We start from the raw sequence: 19,969 nt of genomic DNA, 5'->3' as shown, positions 1-19,969 counted from the left end.
TCTATTCATCCTTTCATCTGCCCAACCCTTGGCAACTACTGATCTTTTTGTCTCCATAGTTTTGCCTTTTCCAGAATGTCTTATAGTTTGACCCATCCGGTACACAGCCCTTTCAAATTGACTTTTTTCACTTAGTAATATGCATTTAACATTCCTCCATGTCTTCATGGCTTGACAGCTCATTTCTTTTTAACACTGAATAATATTCCATTGTCTGGATATATCACAGTTTATCCATTTGCCTACTGAAGGACATCTTGATTGCTTCCAGCTTTTGGCAATTATGAATAAAGTTGCTATAAACATCCATGTGCAGGGTTTTGTGTGGACATAAGTTTTCAGCTCATTTGGGTAAATACCCAGGAGTAAGATTGTTGAATCATATGGTAAAAGTATGTTTCGTTTTGCAAGAAACTGTCAAAACTTTCTTTCAAAGTGGCCAAACCATTTTGCATTCCCATCAACAATGAATGACAGTTTCTGTTGTTCCACATCCTTACCAGCATTTGGTGGTGTTAGCATTTTGAATTTTGGCTATTCTAGTAGATGTGTAGTGGTATCTCATTGTTGTTCTAATTTGTAATTACCTAATAACATATACTATTAAACGGCTTTTCAAATTTTTTGGCATCTGTGTATCTTCTTTGGTGAGATGTTATAATTGTTTTTGTATCCATTTAAAAACAATCATTAATCTCTATCTTTTAATTGGAGTGTTTAGCTCATAAATGCTTAATGTAATTTTTGAAATGGTTGGGTATAGTCTATCATTTTTATTTTATTTTGTTTTCTATTTGTCTCCTCTGACATTTGTTTCTTCATTTCTTATTTTCCACCTTTAAAAATTACTTAATATGTTAAGATCTATTCTATTTTAATTTTCCTGATGCTTTACAGCTATTCTGCACTATGTTTAATAGTTGATTTACAAATTACAAAATTCAACCTTAACTTTTCATGGCCCATTTACAGTTGATAATGTACTTCTTCATGTAAATTCTACAGCTGAAAAGTATAATTTCTTTTTATTTATTTATTTATTTTTTTGAGATGGAGTCTCGCTGTCGCCCAGGCTGGAGTGCCGTGGCGCGATCTCGGCTCACTGCAGGCTCCGCCCCCCGGGGTTCACGCCATTCTCCTGCCTCAGCCTCTCCGAGTAGCTGGGACTACAGGCGCCCGCCACCACGTCCGGCTAATTTTTTGTATTTTTAGTGGAGACGGGGTTTCACCGTGTTAGCCAGGGTGGTCTAGATCTCCTGACCTCGTGATCCGCCCGCCTCGGCCTCCCAAAGTGCTGGGATTACAGGCGTGAGCCACTGCGCCCCGCCATAATTTCTTAAGTAGAAAATTCACCAGATGGAGTTAACAGCCAAGTGGACATGTTAAAGGAAAGAGTAAATTTTAAGACAGATCAATCAAAATTACTCAAAATGAGTAACAGAGTGGAAGAAGATTTAGAACATAATGAACAAAATCTCAGAGACTTGTTAGATGATATCAAACAAACGTATATGTAATTGAAATCTCAGAGGGAGAGAAGAAACTCAAGTAGAAAAAATATTTAATGAAATAATAACCAAACACTTCCCAGCTGTAATAAAAGTCAGAGATTTGCAGATTCAAGATATTAGACAAACACAAAGTAGAATGGACATAACGAAGTCCACTCCAAGACACATCTAAGTCAAGCTAATATAAACCTTGAAAGCAGAAAGAGAGCAACCAAAAAAGGGGGCTTTCCATTTGGCTCTTCTTCATTGTATCTATTTCTCTGATGAAATGTCCCATTTCTGTGCTGAGATTTTGATTCATCAAAAACAAGCTTTTTTTCTTAATTTTTAAACTTCATTGTAGAGAGCTATAAAACCTCCTAAAACTATAAAATAACGTAACACTTTAAAGCCCTTGCCGGCTGGGCAGGAGAGCTTACACCTATAATCCTACCACTTTGGGAGGCCAAGGTGGGAGGATTGCTTGAAGCCAGGAGTTTAAGACCAGCCTAGGCAACATAGCAAGACCCCATGTCTACAAAAAACATTTAAAAATTAGCCGAGCATGTTAGCTGAGGCAAAAGGATTGCTTGAGCCCAGGAATTTAAAGCTGCAGTGAGCTGGGATCGCACCACTACACTCCAGCCTGTGTGACAGAGTGAGACCTTGTCTCAAAAAAAACCCCAGAAAACAAGGCTGTGCACTGTGGTTCACGCCTGCAATCCCAGCACTTTGGGAGGCCGAGGCGGGTGGATCACCTGAGGTCAGGAGTTTAAGACCAGCCTGACCAATGTGGTGAAACCCTGTCTCTACTAAAAACACAAAAATTAGCTGGGCGTGGTGGCATGAGCCTGTAGTCCCAGCTACTCGGAAGGCTGAGACCAGAGAATTGCTTGAACCCAGGAGGCAGAGGCTGTAGTGAGCCAAAATCGCACCACTGCACTCCAGCCTGGGCAACAGAGCAAGACTCCATCTCAAAAGCAAAAACAAAAACAAACAAACAAACAGAAAAAAACCGAGAAAACAAAAATTAAAATTCTTGCCTTTTAAGTTTCAATATATTATTCATCTCCAGGTCAGATTTGATAGACTTTTCTCTTAAGACTATGTTCCGTTTTCCTGGTTTTTAAATATGTCACATAATTTGGGTTTCAATCTTGGATATGATGAATGCTAAGTTGTGAAGATTTCAGATTCCGTTCTTTTTCTCTGATGAGTGTTGTTTTTCCTTTGTTTTGCAGGTAATTTTCTTGCTGGGCCTGAACTGCTAGCTCTGTTTCTGGGGAGGCAACTCTAGTCTGAGTGCAGATCTTTGTCTTTAGCTGAGCTGCTTTGAGTGTATTTTGTGTGTATGTGGGTCAGGGGTTGATCAGAGATTTGGCCTGCAGATGCCCTCTTTGACTCTTGCTTTTCTGGATTCCTTCATTTATTTTCAGCATTCATGATCTCCTCACTCCCCAGAATGCATAGCCTACATGCAGCCCTGTGCAAGGAGCCTGGGGCTGAAGGACTTGCTTATTTGGCTCCTCATCTTCTGTTCTCCAAGCCAACACGCAACAGCAGAAGCGATCCACTTATGTCCTCTCTTCAGCTACTTTAGGCAGTCACTTTGTGTATCATGTCCAGATTTTAGAGTTATTTTCTGCAGGAATGGTCATAATACCCAGAATCATCTATAATACCCAGAAGCAGAAGCCCATATATTATTCTTATGGTCATATTCAGTTTCATCACCCACTCCCACACCCGGCCGACTACTCATCGCAATTGTCCTGTGTGGACTTGGACTACTTTTAAAATCAAATAATACCGAAAATAGTTCCTATGGACCCTGATGGGCAATTTTAAGCGATACAGGCCAAAGGAATTGAGCAATGGGGGCATCATCATGTGGTTGGAATAAGTCTGTCATCTCTCAAAGTGGCAGAAGCTACTATTTCCTAGTATCACTTCTCCCTTTCTCTCTAAGTAAAACAAACAAACAAACAAACAAATAAACAAAACCCAACCCTGATAGCTAGGCACACAGCTATTATGAAGAAAAGGTGCATTTCCCAGTCTCCATTACACCCAGGTTTGGCCAAGTAACTAGGTTTTAGTCAATGGGATGAAAATAGAAATGTCAGGCTGGGTGCGGTGGCTCATGCCTGTAATCCCAGCACTTTGGGAGGCTGAGGCGGGTGGATCACCTGAGGTCAGGAGTTCAAAACCAGCCTGGCCAACAGGGTGAATCCTCGTCTGTACTAAAAATACAAAAAAAGGAAAAAAGAAAATAGAAGTGTCAAGTTCAACTTCCAGGAAGTGTCATGAATGGGGAATGCGGAGGTTAGCCCTTTATTGGTCTTTTCTTTTCCCTGCTGACTGTGATACTGATGGGATCGCTGAATTCAAGCAGCCACATATTATTTTTCAAGACCTGTCAAGTGCATTAGTGAGAAGGGGGATAGAGTAGAATAAGGAGTCTGATCTGTAACTGACTGTGGACAATCAGTTGACACAACTCACTACCTTCGGACCAGCCGTCAAGCAGCCATAATTAATCTTGAAGTACAAGCCATGTGCTGAGGTTAAAGGAGACTGAATCCCTGAAACCATGGAGGCTTTGAACCCGCTCTATCTTGCCCACCGGGAATTCTTTTTTGTTTTGTTTTGTTTTAACAGGGTGTCACTCTGTCGCCCAGGCTAGAGTGCAGTGGTGTAATCATAGCTCACTGCAACCTCCAACTCCTGGGCTCAAGTGATCCTCCTGCCTCAGCCTCCCAAACAGCTGAGACTACAGGCATGAGCCATTAAGCCTGGCCCAGATTTCTTTTACAGGAGAGAAAAATAAACATATATATCATTTAGTCACTATTATTTTGAGTTTCTATGACACTCAGCCAGATCAAATCCTAATTAATACTCATTATTAAATTGAACAGAAAAAGAGTACCATTATCTTGTAGTTAAGCCACCTGTACCTGGAAGAACTGTATTTCTTAGCAGCCTTGCCAGCAATCATTTCACCCTACTCTATAGATAAGGAGTGCTCTGTAAACTAGCCCTAACCCTACAACTGCCCAGGGCTAAAGTTCGGCTGCAGCTGAAAATGTCTATAAAACCGCCCCCCAACCATTATTATCAAGCAAATCCATCCCCTGTCCCCAATACATTTCCTCTTGTATTTCTTCTGGCAAAATGTTTCCTTTCTCTTCCTCCTCAAGGCTGCCTGAGTTATTCATTCATTCATTCATTCATTCAACAAATATATACTGAATGCCTACCTTGATGTCTGTCTTACTGTGAATTCATCTTTGCAAAAATGATGGATGAGGTAAGAGTTTTTTGGGGCCTGCTACCAGCCTCAGGATGAACCTCTTGCAAATCCGTACCCTAATCCACCTGACATTATTGTTTTGGCACTGCCTAAACAATGAAAAATCAAAACTAAGAAATTGACTCTCAGAACAGAGCTGGAAAGGCCCTCAGAGACCATATAGTTCCACCTTCTTTCATTTACACAAGTAAAGAAGTAAGTTGGCTGGGTGCAGTGGCTCACGCCTATAATCCCACCACTTTGGGAGGCCAAGACGGGTGAATCTCTTGAGGTCAGGAGTTCGAGACCAGCCTGGCCAACATGGTGAGACCCTGTCTCCAGTAAAAATACAAAAATTAGCCGGGTGTGGTGGTGCGCACCTGTAGCCCCAGCTACTCGGGAGGCTGAGGCAGGGGAATTGCTTGAACCTGGGAGATGAAAGTTGCAGTGAGCCGAGATCGTGCCACTGCCCTCCAGCCTGGGTGACAGAGTGAAACTCTGTCTCGAAATAAAACCAAAACAAACAAGCAAAAAAAGAAGTAAGTAAATATATTCTATGCAGCAGAAGTACAGACTTGCCCAAGTTATAGTTAGTAGCAAAGCCAGAACCAGGACTCAACTTTCATCATCACCACCTAGTCCTTTGTTCTTTCCTCGATCATTATTTCCTTCATTCACACTTAATCCAAATACAAAGATTACATATCTGTTATTTTTCACTAGGAAATAAAAATTTTTACTTTAAAATCCATCCCAGGTATATTCAATGTCAAAGAAAAGAGTTACCTTTGATGGTTTGTCTTTGCATTTGATCTCAGTGTACTTGGAAGAGTAAACATGCCAGCAATCAAGACCAGGACCTTTCTCTGGCCTTGGAACCCTTGGGACTGGAAGAGAATTAAGTCAGGTGGGAGTCACATGCTTAATCACAAGGTAAGTTTCCAGCACAAGTTTCCAACCTTTTGCCTAAGGCTCACTTTCAGAAATTCCTCTGCAGTTCTACCAGCCACTCTGTGTGTCACTGTTTTCTAACACTTTGTGCTAGCAATGCCGAATTCTGGCAAAAAAAAAAAAAAAAGTCTTTGTTTCTCCATTTCAAGGTGATGCAACTGTCACCTATAATCAGTAGGTGGTTTCCAGAAGAGAACTCATGCTTCAGACCTGTGACTCTGCTTCCCTGCTGTGGAAACAGCTGCCAAGGGTACAGTGTCAGTCTGTATTTTCAGGGAGAGGAATAATAGCATTTGTGTTTATAAAGTTCTATTGTTTTGTTCCATTTACTTGTCATTTCTTTTTGTATATAATGGTTCAGGGACAGTGTGCCCTTTCTGAGATTTTTATTGATTTTTTTTTAAACAGGCTATTTTTTATGCCCTGGCAGTATTTTAGTCCCTGGCAGAGATAGAGTCTACCTATAATTCAAACATCTTGGACCCAGTAACCGCAAGTGTCTTCTTGGAATATTGACTCTTTGTATTTTTTTGGGTCTCATCTAATTTTGTAGTCGTGAGCTGGTGCAGTGTTTGGGTATTGAAACATGGATTCCAACCCCACAGTCTAGTCTTGGAAGGGCAGGGCAGGAAGAGTTCATCCACCAATACTTTATTTCCATTCGCTAACCCAGCAGGTTCTGGCTTTAGTCATTCCACTGAGAAATGACAAAGCAGACAGAAAAACCAGGAGACTGCAAGAATCCTGAGGGCCAGGGTTCAAGGAAGCTCTTTAATTTGTGAGCCTTTGGAATTAAAATCAGTATGCATGGTTCACTGTGTAAAAATAACAGCATGGGCCAGGCGCAGTGGCTCCTGCCTGTAATCCCAGCACTTTGTGAGGCAGAGGCAGGCAGATCACCTGAGGTCAGGAGTTTGAGACCATCCTGGCCAACATGGTGAAACCCTATCTCTACTACAAATACAAAAAAAAATTAGCCAGGCGTAGTGGTGGGCACCTGTAATCCTAGCTACTTAGGAGGCCGAGGCAGGAGAATTGCTTGAACCTGGGAGGTGGAGGTTGTAGTGAGCAGAGATCACGCCATTGCACTCCAACCTGGACAACAGAGGGATACTCCATCTCAAAAAAAAAAAAAAAAAATAGCAGCATGAATATTTTTTTAAATGCCTTGGCTTAGCAAAACAATCAAGGTCTACAGAGCCTGAAAACGCTGCAGAACAGAAGCAAACATTCAAAGGAAATCTCTAAAGACAGACAAAGTAAAATAAAAGGTTCTTTTGGCTCAGAAGTCAAGACTGTCCTTACAGGCCATATAGTGACTTTAGGATACTCGCGAGCCAGAGAGAGCTGCCAAGGTACAACAAAACACAACAGGCTTTTAACCTTAAGCAAGCTAAATACAATGAAGAATAAGCACAGATAGAGCACAACATCAGAGCCATGCTTTCTCTAAGAGGTCTGAAAGTTTTCCATCTTCCTGTGGAGAAAGATTAGAATTGCACTAAAATGACTCTGTGCCTGCAAATGGAAATCCAGGAGCACCATGAGAATGAGAGTTAAGATGGAAGAAAATAAAAGGACGGTACCTGCCAGGTATGGTATATGCATAGATCAGTAGGGAGTGCTGTTTTGCTTTTTGCACATTCCACAGGGAGGAGACATTTCAGACAAAGATTTGGTTTTTGAAGCCTTAGCTTAGAATGTTTCCATTTTCTTGCCCATCGTCCCAAACTTTTTATGCTTTTTATGTGCATTCAACTCCTTGATCCATATTGCTATGGATACTGTAACCATAAAGGTGCAGACAGCCACATTTGGGATCAAAAAGGTGCGGGCAGCCCTAGACTCTGTCTTCTGGCTTCTCTGGCCCTCCAGGAATGGTCCCTAGGGAAAAGGAGGTGTTCTGAGCCTACCTCTAGGATGCAGTAGAGCATAAGATAATTAATGCCAGAAGGGAAGGAGAGGCTTGAGCAAAGTGGGCTGAATGTGTGGAATGGAATGGCTGGATCACCTGGACTGAAGTAGGCTGAAGGCGGCCAATGGGATCATCTGGTCCCAAATCCCACGTGATGGAGGAATCCTCTGCTCAAGATTCCTGACCAGTGGTCAGCCAACCCCTGCTTGGAATCCTCAGAGATATTTCTGGCAGACCCAGAGTTACAGCACTCAGATCTCTCTCCAAGAAAGGACTTAGCAACCCAGCTTCAAGGAATGTGGTTAGCTGAGAACCTCCAGCTGTTAGTGCCTTCTGGGTCTGTCTCTTCTCTTGAGCTGAAATCAGTCTTCTCTGGCAGCCCCAAAAAATGGCTGAGCAAGGCAGTAGGATAAAGTCCTGGCCACTGCTGCCCAACAGGGTACTCCTCTAAGGGCCAAGCTTTGCTATGGTGCTCCCCATGCGGCAGGCAGAGACTTTGTTTTTCCTGCATCACAGCCTGAAGGCTCTATTATCCAATCCTGCTTTCCGTCCTTCTTCTCCCCTAGGTGTTACTCCTCAGTAAGTCTTAATAGGTGAACCACAGGGGATTTTTAGGGTGTGAAACTGTTTTATATGATACTATAATGGTGGAAACAGGACACTATGCATTTGTCAAAACACATAGAACTTTACAACACAGAAAGTTAACCTTTATGTATGCAAATCAAAGAAAAATCATTTAGGCAGTCAGAGGAAATGCAGATGAAATGCAGACTGGACAAATCAATCTAACTGTATTACAAATATATAAAACAACTGCACTGAAGATGGTATAGGGAAAAGCTGTTGACCTAAGTAACTTTAGGAATTAGTGGAGTCCGTTAAGACGAAAGGCGAAAGAAACCGTACATAAGCACTGTCATCTGGTTGATAAAGTTGTTTCTCATGGGGATCCACGTTAACAACTCTAATACCACTATATGTATACATTGCAGTTGAACAATTGAGTGGATGAATGGCAGATGGTGGGAGCCAGGTTTCAGGTTGTAGTGGAAAGTTACAGGTAAGCAAGGGGAGGTCTAGAGTGACTCATATGATAATGAATTAGAGTTGCAGACATCAGTATGAATTCATGTTTAGTTTAATATAGATACAGATGGTTACACACAGAAGTCAGCACACACGGGCTGAGTGCAGTGGCTCACGCCTGTAATCCCAGCACTTTAGGAGCCCAAGGCGGGCAGATAACGAGGTCAGGAATTGGAGACCAGCCTGGCCAACATGGTAAAACATCTCTACTAAAAATACAAAAATTAGCTGGGCGTGTTGGCAGGTGCCTGTAATCCCAGCTACTCAGGAGGCTGAGGCAGGAGAATCACTTGAAACTGGGAGGCGGAGGTTGTAGTGAGCTAAGATTGTGCCACTGCACTCCAGCTTGGGTGACAGAGAGTGAGCTCAGTCCCCCCCCCCAAAAAAAAAAAAAAAAGAGAAGTCAGCACACATACATATATCTCCTTGCCCTATCAGCTGAGAGGGCCTAGAACCAATCGCACCCCAGTATCAACAAGCACATCTAGCACCAAGATTTTGGTTTTCAGCACCATGCACCAACGAAAGGAACCAGGGATACTTGAAGAAATGGCTGATTCTAGGACTTGGTCAGGGAACATATAAGATGAGCCTGGAGTATCTTGTAGAACCAGAAGGTTAAAAAAAAAAGTGCTCAAAACACAAATACAACACCAAGTCCCACAATAATGGGGTCTAGCAAAGGGACACAGAAGCCAAATGAGAGAGCGCTCAATGGGTGAAGCTGGAACAATTTGAGAAACAAAATTAATATATCAGTATTTGATTACAACTCAAAATATTAAAAGAAATCCACAAGTCCCTACAAATATAAGTTAATGATTAAACAAATAAATAAATGAAGAGAAGAGATAAATGTCCATGATGGAATTCCAAATAATTTATGTAGCCAAGCATGGTGGCTCACACCTATAATCCCAGCACTTTGGGAAGCCGAGGCTCCACTGTAGCCTTGACTTCCCAGGCTCAAGCAATCCTCCTGCCTGGCCTCCCAAGTAGCTGGGACTACAGGCACGTGCCACCACACCCAACTAATTTTTTTTTTAATTTTCTGGAGAGATGGGGAGTCTCACTATATTGCCCAGGCTGGTCTTGAACTCTTAGCCTCAAGGGCTCCCTCTGCCTCAGCCTCCCAAAGTGTTGGGATTAAAGGTGTGAGCCACCACACCCAGCCTCTTCTAATATTCACAAAACTACAGGAAGATCTCTAGAATATCATTACCTCCCTTAAAGAATGGTTCCCAGGCTGGGTGCAGTGACTCATGCCTATAATCCCAGCGCTTTGGGAGGCTGAAGCGGGCAGATCACCTGAGGTCAGAAGTTTGAGACCAGGTTCACCTACACGGAGAAACCCCATCTCTACTAAAAATACAAAATTAGCCAGGCATGGAGGCACATGCTTGTAATCCCAGCTACTTTGGAGGCTGAGGCAGGAGAATCGCTTGAACCCGGGAGGCAGAGGTTGCGGTGAGCCGAGATCGCACCATTGCACTCCAGCCTGGGCAACAAGAACGAAACTCCATCTCAAAAAAAAAAAAAAAAAAAGAAAAGAAAGAAAGAAAGAAAGGCTCCCAATCTGAGCTCTATTGTCTAGATGGGATCTGGACAGAGGGACTGTGGTCTTCTCTGGCGTATTCTTCTATCACCATGCCCTATTTGGGAGGTGGGTTTGCTCAAGCAGCAGTGAGGCAATGCTCTTCCTGGCGTTCTCCAGCCAGGGACCATCACACTGGCCAGTGCTGAGATAAGGAGCCTGTGGCAGAAGGTAAGCCAGTTGTCTCACTAAGCACTGCTGCTCCCCTGCCTGGCCTCCACAGCAAGACTTTCTGCATGAAGGAAGCTGTGTGTGGCTTTCTGTTCCAGCTCAGTCTCCCGATCTTGTCGAGAACTGGCACTGTGAGTGGCACTGAGCGAAGCCACCATCCCCAGTGTTGTTTCTTCTTTCATGCTGCATCACAGACTTGACATCGGGTACATTCCCACTGCCTTTCAGTAAATGAAACTATTGGGGGTAGAATTCCTACAAAGAATTCTCACAGATGCTGGAGAGGAGGCCAGCTGGTGGGAAGGCGTGATAGGGAGGCACAGTGGAGAAGTCCTTAGATTGAGTGCCAAGACTTCTGTTTTAGTCCGGGCCTTGTCGCTGACCAGTGGTGGGTAAGGAAATTCCCACTCCAGGGCTAATTTTCCCCGCCTGGTAAACGAGGTGGCAGAGCTAGGTCATTTCTTAGGGCCTCTCAATTTTTGTCCTCTAGGATCCAACCCTTGAGTCAAATGACTTCCACGCCCTAAATGTCCCCATGCTGGGCCCTTCCACAATTTTTGTGTCCTCATCGCAGCCCACTGTGTTGTCTTCTCTGAGTGCTTTGCCTGGTGACAAATCAGCTGGCTTCAGAATGGGACCGTCACAATGATATCTGGCTGCCAGCCACAAAGATAAGAGAATTAGAGAGTTTGGAGCTGAACAGAATCCTCAAAAATGTATCTCCCCGCAGAGACTGGTCACTACTTTTGTCAAGCATAAGAGTATCCATAAATGTGTGCCATTAGAGATGTCCTGAAGGAACTCTGATGTGCCTGTCTCACCCTCTGCAGGAGGCTGAATAATGACTACAAATTTATCAGGTCCTAATCTCTGGAACCTGTAAAGGTTACCGTTATCTTATTCTTTTGTTTTGGAGACAGAGTCATGCTCTGTTGCCCAGGCTGGAGTGCAGTGGTGCAATCATAGCTTCCTACAGCCTTGACCTCCTGAGCTCAAGCGATCCTCCTACCTCAGCCTTCCACGTAGCTGGGACTACAGTCGTGTGCTACCACGCCCGGGTAATTTTTTTTTTTTTTGTAGAGACAGGGGTCTCACTGTGTTGCCCAGGCTAATCTTGAACTCCTGGGCTCAAGCGATCCTCCTTCTTTGGCCTCCCAAAGCACTGGGATTACAGGCATGAGCCACCACACAGGCATGAGCCACAGTGCCCAGCCAGGTTATCTTATTTGGAACAATGCTTTATTATTTGTAAATATCTTACTGTATTTGCTAATGTGATGAAATTAAGGATTTCTGAGAGAGGGAGACTATCCTGAATTATCTGGGTGGGCCTTAAATGCAACCCCAAGCGTCATTATACAAGAGAGGCAAAGGAAGATTTCATACACACAATGTCACCACGGAGGTCAACATCAAAAGGATATGGCCACAAGTCAAGGAATGCTGGCAGCCACCAGACACCAAAAGAGGCAAGGGACAAGGACCAGATGATTTCCTGGAGCCACTGGAGGGAGTACCGACCGGTCAACCCCAGTTCTCGCCTCCAGAACTGGGAGAGAATGCATTTCTGGTTTTGTTCTGTTTTAAGCTACAAAGTTCGTGGTCATTTGTTAGAGCAGCCACAGGAGACTGACACACCCTCTTCCTAAATTTCAGGGACATCTTCCTTTCCCACAGATTTTCTCTTTTATGCTAACAAACAAAGTCACCTGTCAGGTGGGTCAGGATCCATTCTTTCCGTCAGAAGCCCAGCAGGTAACACTCTTTGGCTTGAGGGTTTAATAAAGGGACTATTTACAAAGGTCTGAGGAGGATTTGGGAGGCCACAGGAGACGGCAGCGTAGCCCAGGGCTGCCCACTGTAGGAGATGCTGTCACTGCCTTAGGCCTGAAGGGTCAGGGGAGAGAGTTGAGTGCAGGGGGTGGTTGCTGACAGGAGTCCTGGCCTTCAGTCAGGGGACGCCACCAGCCCATGGAAGCAGCGGGAAAGGAAGAAGTGGACTAAATCCTTCATGGCACACTCCCCTCCCTCTAAACCTACCTGCAGGTGCCCTCCTCTGGCTAAATCTACCTGGAAGCCAGATGTAAGGGTGCCAGCCTGGCCAGCCTCCCAGACACAGCGCGGGTAGAAAACGGTGGAGAGTGATTTCTAAGGCCAAATGGAAAAATCCAGCACCCATGTTACTTTAGCTCCCTCTCAAGACTCTCCACATGACCAGTCTGGTTTCAAGAAATAGAAGGACCCCTGGACCTTGCTCAGTGACCCAGGGCAACTCCCCACCTCTCTGAGCCTCATTTTCCAAAGCTGTGAAGTGAAGGGTTTCGAATAGAGAGTAAGATCCCTTTCAGCTCTGGTGCTCATGATTCTAAAAGCAGATCTCATGCTTTTTCCCAGGCTCGGCTGATGCGTGCCTCAAGTCCTGACAGCTGTGTATGAACAAAGATACATCTATCCAGGCCTCTCTTTTCCATGACGTATCCTTGCATCTGAACAAGCACGTGCGGTGCCTGCTGGAAATCCAGCCACTCCAAGGAAGAGAGCAGGCTGTGTTCTCACGTGGTATGCAGACACACACACAAGTGTGCTGGAAAAGGAAACGTGAGACTACAAAAACCAGACAGGCCTTGGAGAGCTAGCTGTGAGAGACAAGGAGACAGGCATAAGGCAAGCCACTCCCCGCCAGGCTGCGTCAGCAGGTCGCAGGCACCCCTGCTTGTTCCTGCAGGAAACTCGAGGGGGCATCGCAGCTAACTATGGCTAGTGCAGCCCTCAGGCTGGCCAGCAACGCGACTGCCAGGTCCAGCAGGCCAAGCAAAGCCTCGGCTGCCAGCAGCCATGCAGATGATAATGATTAACCAGAAAGTCAAACTATGGAAAGTTCCAAAGGCCAGGAGAGTCCTTCATTGCATAATAAACATACCAAGCCCTCCCTGCCACCTTGGGGCATTTTGTTCTGTATTGTGTCTGCTTTTGCAACTCGTCCTTTCTGCTTGTATCATCTGGAAGCTCATTTTAAAAATACAGGCTTATGGCCGGGCATGTGGCTCACACCTATAACCTCAGCACTTTGGGAGGCCGAGGAGGGCGGATCACCTGAGGTCAGAAGTTCAAGACCAGCCCGCCTGGCCAACATGGTGAAACCCCGTCTCTACCAAAACTACAAAAATTAGCTGGGTGTGGTGGCAGGTGCCTGTAATCCCAGCTACTCAGCAGGCTGAGGCAGGAGAATCGCTTGAATCTGTGAGGCGGAGGTTGCAGTGAGTCGAGATCGCACCACTGCACTCCAGCCTGGGTGACAGAGCAAGACTGTCTAGAAGAAAAACAACAACAACCAAACAAACAAACAGGCTGAAGCTAAAGAAGAAGGTATCTGGTATCTTCATTGCCTCTAGAAGACTGAAAGTGCAGAAGGTGTGGAAGCCCTCCCCTCTCTGCCATCCCCAAAATCTTGGGAGGCCTGGGATGAGCAACAGGTTTCCCTTCCTTTCCCCAGTTCCTCCTACTTATTAAACGAGGACCCTGCGCAATGACTGATGGGCCATGAATGAGAACGGTTTACAGTGTATTATTTGAGGCAGGGACGTCAAAGGAAGACCCGAATTCCAATATTTTAAAAAACTCTCCCAGAACTGCTGATTCCTAAATTCCATTGTCCTCTTGTTTCCAGCAAAATAATTTGATTCTTATTATAAACACACCCATGCTTGGCCAGTGTGCGTTTTAAGGTTGTCCCATGAATTAAGAGCCTCGAGGCTTTCCTGGAGGTGAGGAAGGAAGGGGAGCCTGGCAGAGGCTGGGAATGGGGTGGGAGAGGGGCCACCAAGAAAAAGGAAAGAGGGAGAGAGCTCTGGGCACCCAGGAAGAACATCACACCCGCTTCCTACTGCTGCCAGGTGCTGTCCCTGAAGAGCTGGTGCTAGGAATTGTTCTGAAAATTCAGGTAAGCAGCCTCTTTATGAAGGAACACAGCAAGAGCCTGCGGTCCGGACCTCAACCATCAGAAAGGAGAGTGCCTTTCCCGCCAGGGAACAGATAACCACAGTGGCATGTGGCCAGGGGTTTCCTGGGAATCTCCCTGCCCTAAGTGCATCTCCCCTAGTCACTGTCACACTGAAGCCTAAAAGTCCCCCAAGAGAGCTGCACCAGTGTATGAATTCATTGATTACTTTCAAATAGTTTGCTAAACATCAAGTGCCGGTTAAAGGGGGTTCTGATGGACCAAATAAAAAAAAAAAAAGAGGATCAATTCTGGATATGAGAGATGGAGGGTATATATTGCACAGCAGGGCTTGGTGTGAGTCCACAGCTGGGATCGTCTCTGTCTTGTTAGAGCGTGACTGAGATCTCTGGAAAAAAACAAAAAGGTATCCCCGATATCTTGAGCGGCCTGGGATGAGCAGGGAAGCCTCTAGGAGAGCACAGAGAAAGGTGAAGAAGGCAACTTGCTTCACGATTTTACCTACACCTGGAGCTGCCTGGAACAGTTTCCTTGCTCAGATGCAATTACGCCGTGCATCTCCTGTCCGGTGCCCTCTGAGTCTTCCAAACTCTGCTCTCCAAAATGCCTAAGCGTGTTTTGCCCACACTAGCGCTGTGCCCATGTTGCAAGAGTTATGACTCTTGTCCATCAGCTTCTATGTGCAGTACTCTTCAAACAGACACAAATGGCTTAAGCCGGGAATTATTAGATTTACTAGAACTATAATGTTGGGTTTAAGCACTCATACCCAAATTAGATAGCCCTAAATTAGAATGCCAACTCCAATGCTTACGAGCTGTCTGCTTTTGTGCATTTTGTCTCCTTCTCTAAACCTTGCTATCGCTATTTGCAAACTGGGGATAATAATAGTATTCACCTGACAGGTGGCCATGAGGATTAAACAAATGACGTGATGCACGGGAAGCACTTAGCACAATGCCTGGGTCATAGTAAGTGCTCAGTCAATGTCAGCCATTGATTTATTTCTCATCTACTTTTACTTCACGTAAAAGTTGGCAAACTAGTTTCAAGATCATTATACATGTAAACCAGACTCAGGCTGAGCTCACAAATTTGTTCTTTGAAAAAGCCACAGAATTCTTTTGTAAGTCATGATCTCCTGTTTGTTTTTGTTGTTGTTGCTGTTGTTGTTTTAAATCAGCTACATTTAGCTCTTAAATTTCATATCTCAGTTTGAAATCCTAAAGTCATCCTTCCAAAAATACAAGTGGTTCAGCCGATGGCATTGAAAAAAAAAAAACAAGAAAAAACCATATTTTTGCTTTATATAACATTAGGTCAGAGGTGGGACTCATTTCCACAACTACAAAGGTAAATAAATTACACTTATACCATTTTCTTTTCCTTTCCTTTCCTTTCCCTCTTTTTTCCTTCCTTCCTTCCTTCCTTCCTTCCTTCCTTCCTTCCTTCCTTCCTTTCTTTTTTTCTTTTCTTTGTTGTTATTTTGAGACAGAGTCTCGCTTTGTCACTCAGGCTGGAGTGCAGTGGCACAATCTTGGCTCACTGCAACCTCTGCCTCCTGGGCTTAAGCAATTCTCCTGCCTCAGCCTCTGGAGTAGCTGAGATTACAGGCACCTGGCACCACACCCAGCTAATTTTTGTATTTTTAGTAGAGATGGGGTTTCACCATGTTGGCCAGGCTGGTCTCAAACTTCTGGCCTCAAGTTATCTGTCTGCCTTGGCCTCCCAAAGTGCTGGGATTATAGGCATGAGCCACCACGCCCAGCCTACACTTACTTCATTTAATGTGAGGATGTAATTTGGCAATGCCAACCCTAAAGACTAGTTTTGTTGTTGTTGTTGTGGTTGTTGTTGTTGTTTTCAGTTTTATGTCTGGGAGAACAGCTAAGCTCTTCCCTGAAGGTCCTAGGCTGTCTCCCAGAGTCCTTCCTAGCTGGGGTCCAAGCACAATCCTCCTCTCCCCAGCTCAAATTGGAATTATATTGCATTTGTTGGTGTGCATTTTATAGTTTCAAACACCACTGACTTCTTGTTTCCAGACTGCTCCCAAACTACTTTTCGTTGGGTTAACACAACAACCTCTTTTACACATATTTATTGAGTGTTTATCATATGCCAGATGCAATTCTAAATGCTTCATGTGGATTAACTAATCTTATCTTCATGATATCTTTGTGAAATAGGTACTGTTATTATCATCCTTCTCCAGAGGATATTATTTTGAAGAAACTGAGGCACGCAGGTTTGTGTAATTTGCCCAAGATGACCAAGCTAAAATGTGGCAGAGCTGAGATGTGAACCCAGGCAGTCTGGCTACAGAGCCTGGCACTTTCCCATTGAACCTTACCACCTCGGTACGGCACAGTGGCTCACGCCTGTAATCCTGACACTTTGGGCAGCTGAGGCAGGAGGATCGCTTGAGACCAGGAGTTCAAGACCAGCCTGGGCAATACAGAGAGACCCCCATCTCTACACAAAAATTAAAAAATTTACAAAAAATAGCCAGGCGTAGTGGTGCATGCCTGTAGTTTCAGCTCCTGGGGAGGTTCAGGTGGGGGGATCACTTGAGCCCAGGAGGTCGAGGCTGCAGTGAGCTAGGACTGTGCCACTGCACTCCAGCCTGGATGACACAGCAAGACCCTGTATCTAAAAAATAAAACAAACAAACAAAAACTATACCACCTCTCAGAGAAAAAGTGATGTTTATCAGAGATGCAGTTTGGACAAGAATCCTAACTCCACTTATTCTTAGGAGCACTCTTCCTTCCCACAGAACATTCCGTCCTGACCCCGTGACCCTGCTCCTCCCAGCCTATTCTCAGGGGCATTCTTCCACAAAATACGAAAAAGCCACACTCACAACAATGTCCTTCTTATTTCTGTCAAACAGGGCTGCAAAAACATTCAAGGCAGTATGGCTCAGACTCAGGGGGAGGGGGCCCCAGCCCCACCTTCACCACTCAGTGACAGGGTGCCCTCAAGCCAGTCACTCAGTGGCTCTTCCTTTCCACTCCACACAGCAGAGTGGGGGTCATGCCAAAAGCTACCTTATAGGGCTTTGTGAGGATTCCATGAGCTCATCTGTGTAATGTGCTCAGCCCCATGCCTGGCTCAATAAGTAATCTGTTATCATAAAGGAAGATCAATAATTAGCTGTTACAATTATTGATCATGTAGTTCATAACCGTGAGCATAATTAGAAGGACAAATTCAGAAAAGACTTGGAGAGAGAGGCCGAGTTGTAATATCAGCTCTCTGGGGCTCTGCCCCTTGTCTGTCCCTGTACGAGAGGTCAGGTGCCTGAGATGGAACAGCTCGCTCGCTGAGCCTGGTTGGCACTCCCACCTCCAGCGGGTTCCCCAGGGCAGAAGGCGATCACTAAAGGAGGCGGATGGGAGGATGGAGTAAGAGCCTAGACAGGGGCAAGCTAGAAATCCCTCCGTCAATCAACTCTGTTCCATAAGCAGTCATTTTCAGTCTAGGCAAAGCACTGCTTGTTGCAGGTCAGCAGTTATGCAAATTGTTTTAAAAGCATGCTTTTAACTGGGAACCTCGACATAAAAGTCAGGTACGGATGGAGCTACTTAGTTGGAAGTGGGAGGAGGAGGCTCCTGGTGCCCCCAGGCTCCACGTTGAACTCCACAAAGGGGACCTGCATCCCTTCCAAGGAGCAAGGATGTCCTTAGATCATAAGATGTTTTCTTTTCTTTTTCTTTTCTTTTTTGAGACAGAGTCTTGCTCAGTTGCCCAGACTGAAGTGCAGTGGTGTGATCTCAGCTCACTATAACCTCCACCTCCCGGGTTCAAGTAATTCTCCTGCCTCAGCCTCCTGAGTAGCTGGGATTACAGATGCCTGCCACCACGCCCAGCTAATTTTTATATTTTTAGTAGAGATGGGGTTCCACCATATTGGCCAGGCTAGTTTCAAACTCCTGACCTCAAGTGATCCGCCTGCCTCGGCCTCCCAAACTGCTGGGATTACAGGTGTGAGCCACTGCGCCCAGCCACACAAGACGTTTTTTAAGTTCAAAAGCCATTTTCTAAGAGAAATAAATGTATATAATAAACGTGAACCCAGCTGAGTACTCCTTATGCAGAAGCCATGCTGAGTTCTCTGAGCAAGTCCAATGTCAGCATGTGTATTGCTAAGGCTGGCCTTCCAGAGACCGACTGCCGGGTGTCTCTCACGAAGCCAAAGGCTGCACGCAGGCTCCTGGGTAGACCAGTTAGCTCTGCCCCAGACAGAAACGTTTAAGACAGCACTTGAGTTCTGTCCATAAACGCAGGGCACTGATGCTCAAGGGCCCTGACCAGGGTCTGTGCCACATCCCTGCACCCGGAGAAACAACTCAAGGTAGTTGTCCCCATGGCAGTGGGCAGAAGGAAGGGATGGAGAGAGCATCTGGGCCTGAAGAACACATGGCCCAGGTCCCAGAAAACAGTCGCGCCCAGTTCACCGTGGTGAGAATGCTTTTTCCAGCCCTGTCCCCTTCTCACTTCTCCCGAAATCTATTCCCAGATGAAGGTATTTATGACTGCTCCTGGGCATTTCAGGGGCGGAAAGAAAAAAGAAGAGAAGAGAAGACAGAAGCAAAGGGAAAAGAAAAGAAAAGAGAAAAGAAAAGAAAGAAAAGAGCAAAATCAGGGATTCACAATATTTACTTCCTAGAATTCTGCCATTTAATACCTCCCACACCAAACAAAATATGTGGTTCCAGAGACCCAAGAATTAAAGTTCAACTTGGAAAGAGAGAGGCAAAAGGAATGCCTGAACTTATTCCAGATTCGAGGCCAGTCCACCCACCACCCGGCACATACCCAAGCGAGGGAAACACCTCAGCCCCGGGGTTAAACGACAGCACCTCGTTTTGCTCAATAAGTGTGAAGTGGCCTCAGGAACGTGCAGTCCCCCGTTTCCTACCTCTTCGGCGGGGGTCCCCAGAGTCGGTCCCCAGGGTCGCTCCCCTCTCCCTTCTGCGCCACCTGCTACCGCTGATTTCGCATCTCTCCTGGGGAAGCCACGGGGCGATCAGGGAGGAGTTCCGAGGAAGGAAGGGGAGGGCATGGTCTCCCAACCAAGCACTTAGTTCCAAGGAAAAGGATGTTTTGTAACTTTCAGCTTGAATTTCCAGAGGCAGAACAGGAAATGTCCACGGGGCTGGAGCTCAAGTGCGAAGTCAGCCGGGTCTCCGGCTCCTTTCCAAGGGGCGCCTCTTAAACGTGCTCCCGACGCTGGCCCTGTCTGGAATTTAAAGCTCCGTCTGAATTCTGGTGCCTTTTCCCCTCTTACTCTTTTTTCTTTTTCTTAATGGAACGTCAGCTTCGTTCCTGACATGCTGGAAAAAGTTTCTTTTGCTTCAACTTGGCTCAGAAACATCCTCTCCTTGTGAGAGTATTTCTCCTATTACAAAGTTCAGTTTAAAAAAAGAGAGCTGTTTTGCCAACTTTTGTACTGAGAACATTTTTGACGGATTTTTTCCCCTGATCGCTTGGATTCCAAGAA

The 19,969-nt window shown here is 45.3% G+C and overlaps 1 protein-coding gene across 1 annotated transcript in view; it reads right to left on the bottom strand.

Moving 5' to 3' along the window:
- The window catches only part of TACC1 (transforming acidic coiled-coil containing protein 1), a 124,199-nt gene extending 104,731 nt beyond the window's left edge, over positions 1-19,468 (bottom strand). The window contains exon 1 of the mRNA XM_032144321.2: positions 19,388-19,468. The gene's annotated coding sequence lies outside the window, so the exon portion shown is untranslated. The remainder of the gene's footprint in view (positions 1-19,387) is intronic.
- Between the last annotated feature and the right edge of the window lie 501 nt (positions 19,469-19,969).

This window comes from Hylobates moloch, unplaced genomic scaffold, assembly GCF_009828535.3.
Source record: "Hylobates moloch isolate HMO894 unplaced genomic scaffold, HMol_V3 SCAFFOLD_22, whole genome shotgun sequence".
NCBI lineage: Eukaryota > Metazoa > Chordata > Mammalia > Primates > Hylobatidae > Hylobates > Hylobates moloch.
Note: the sequence above shows the minus strand (reverse complement) of the source record. Positions and strands in the feature narration are given on the sequence as shown.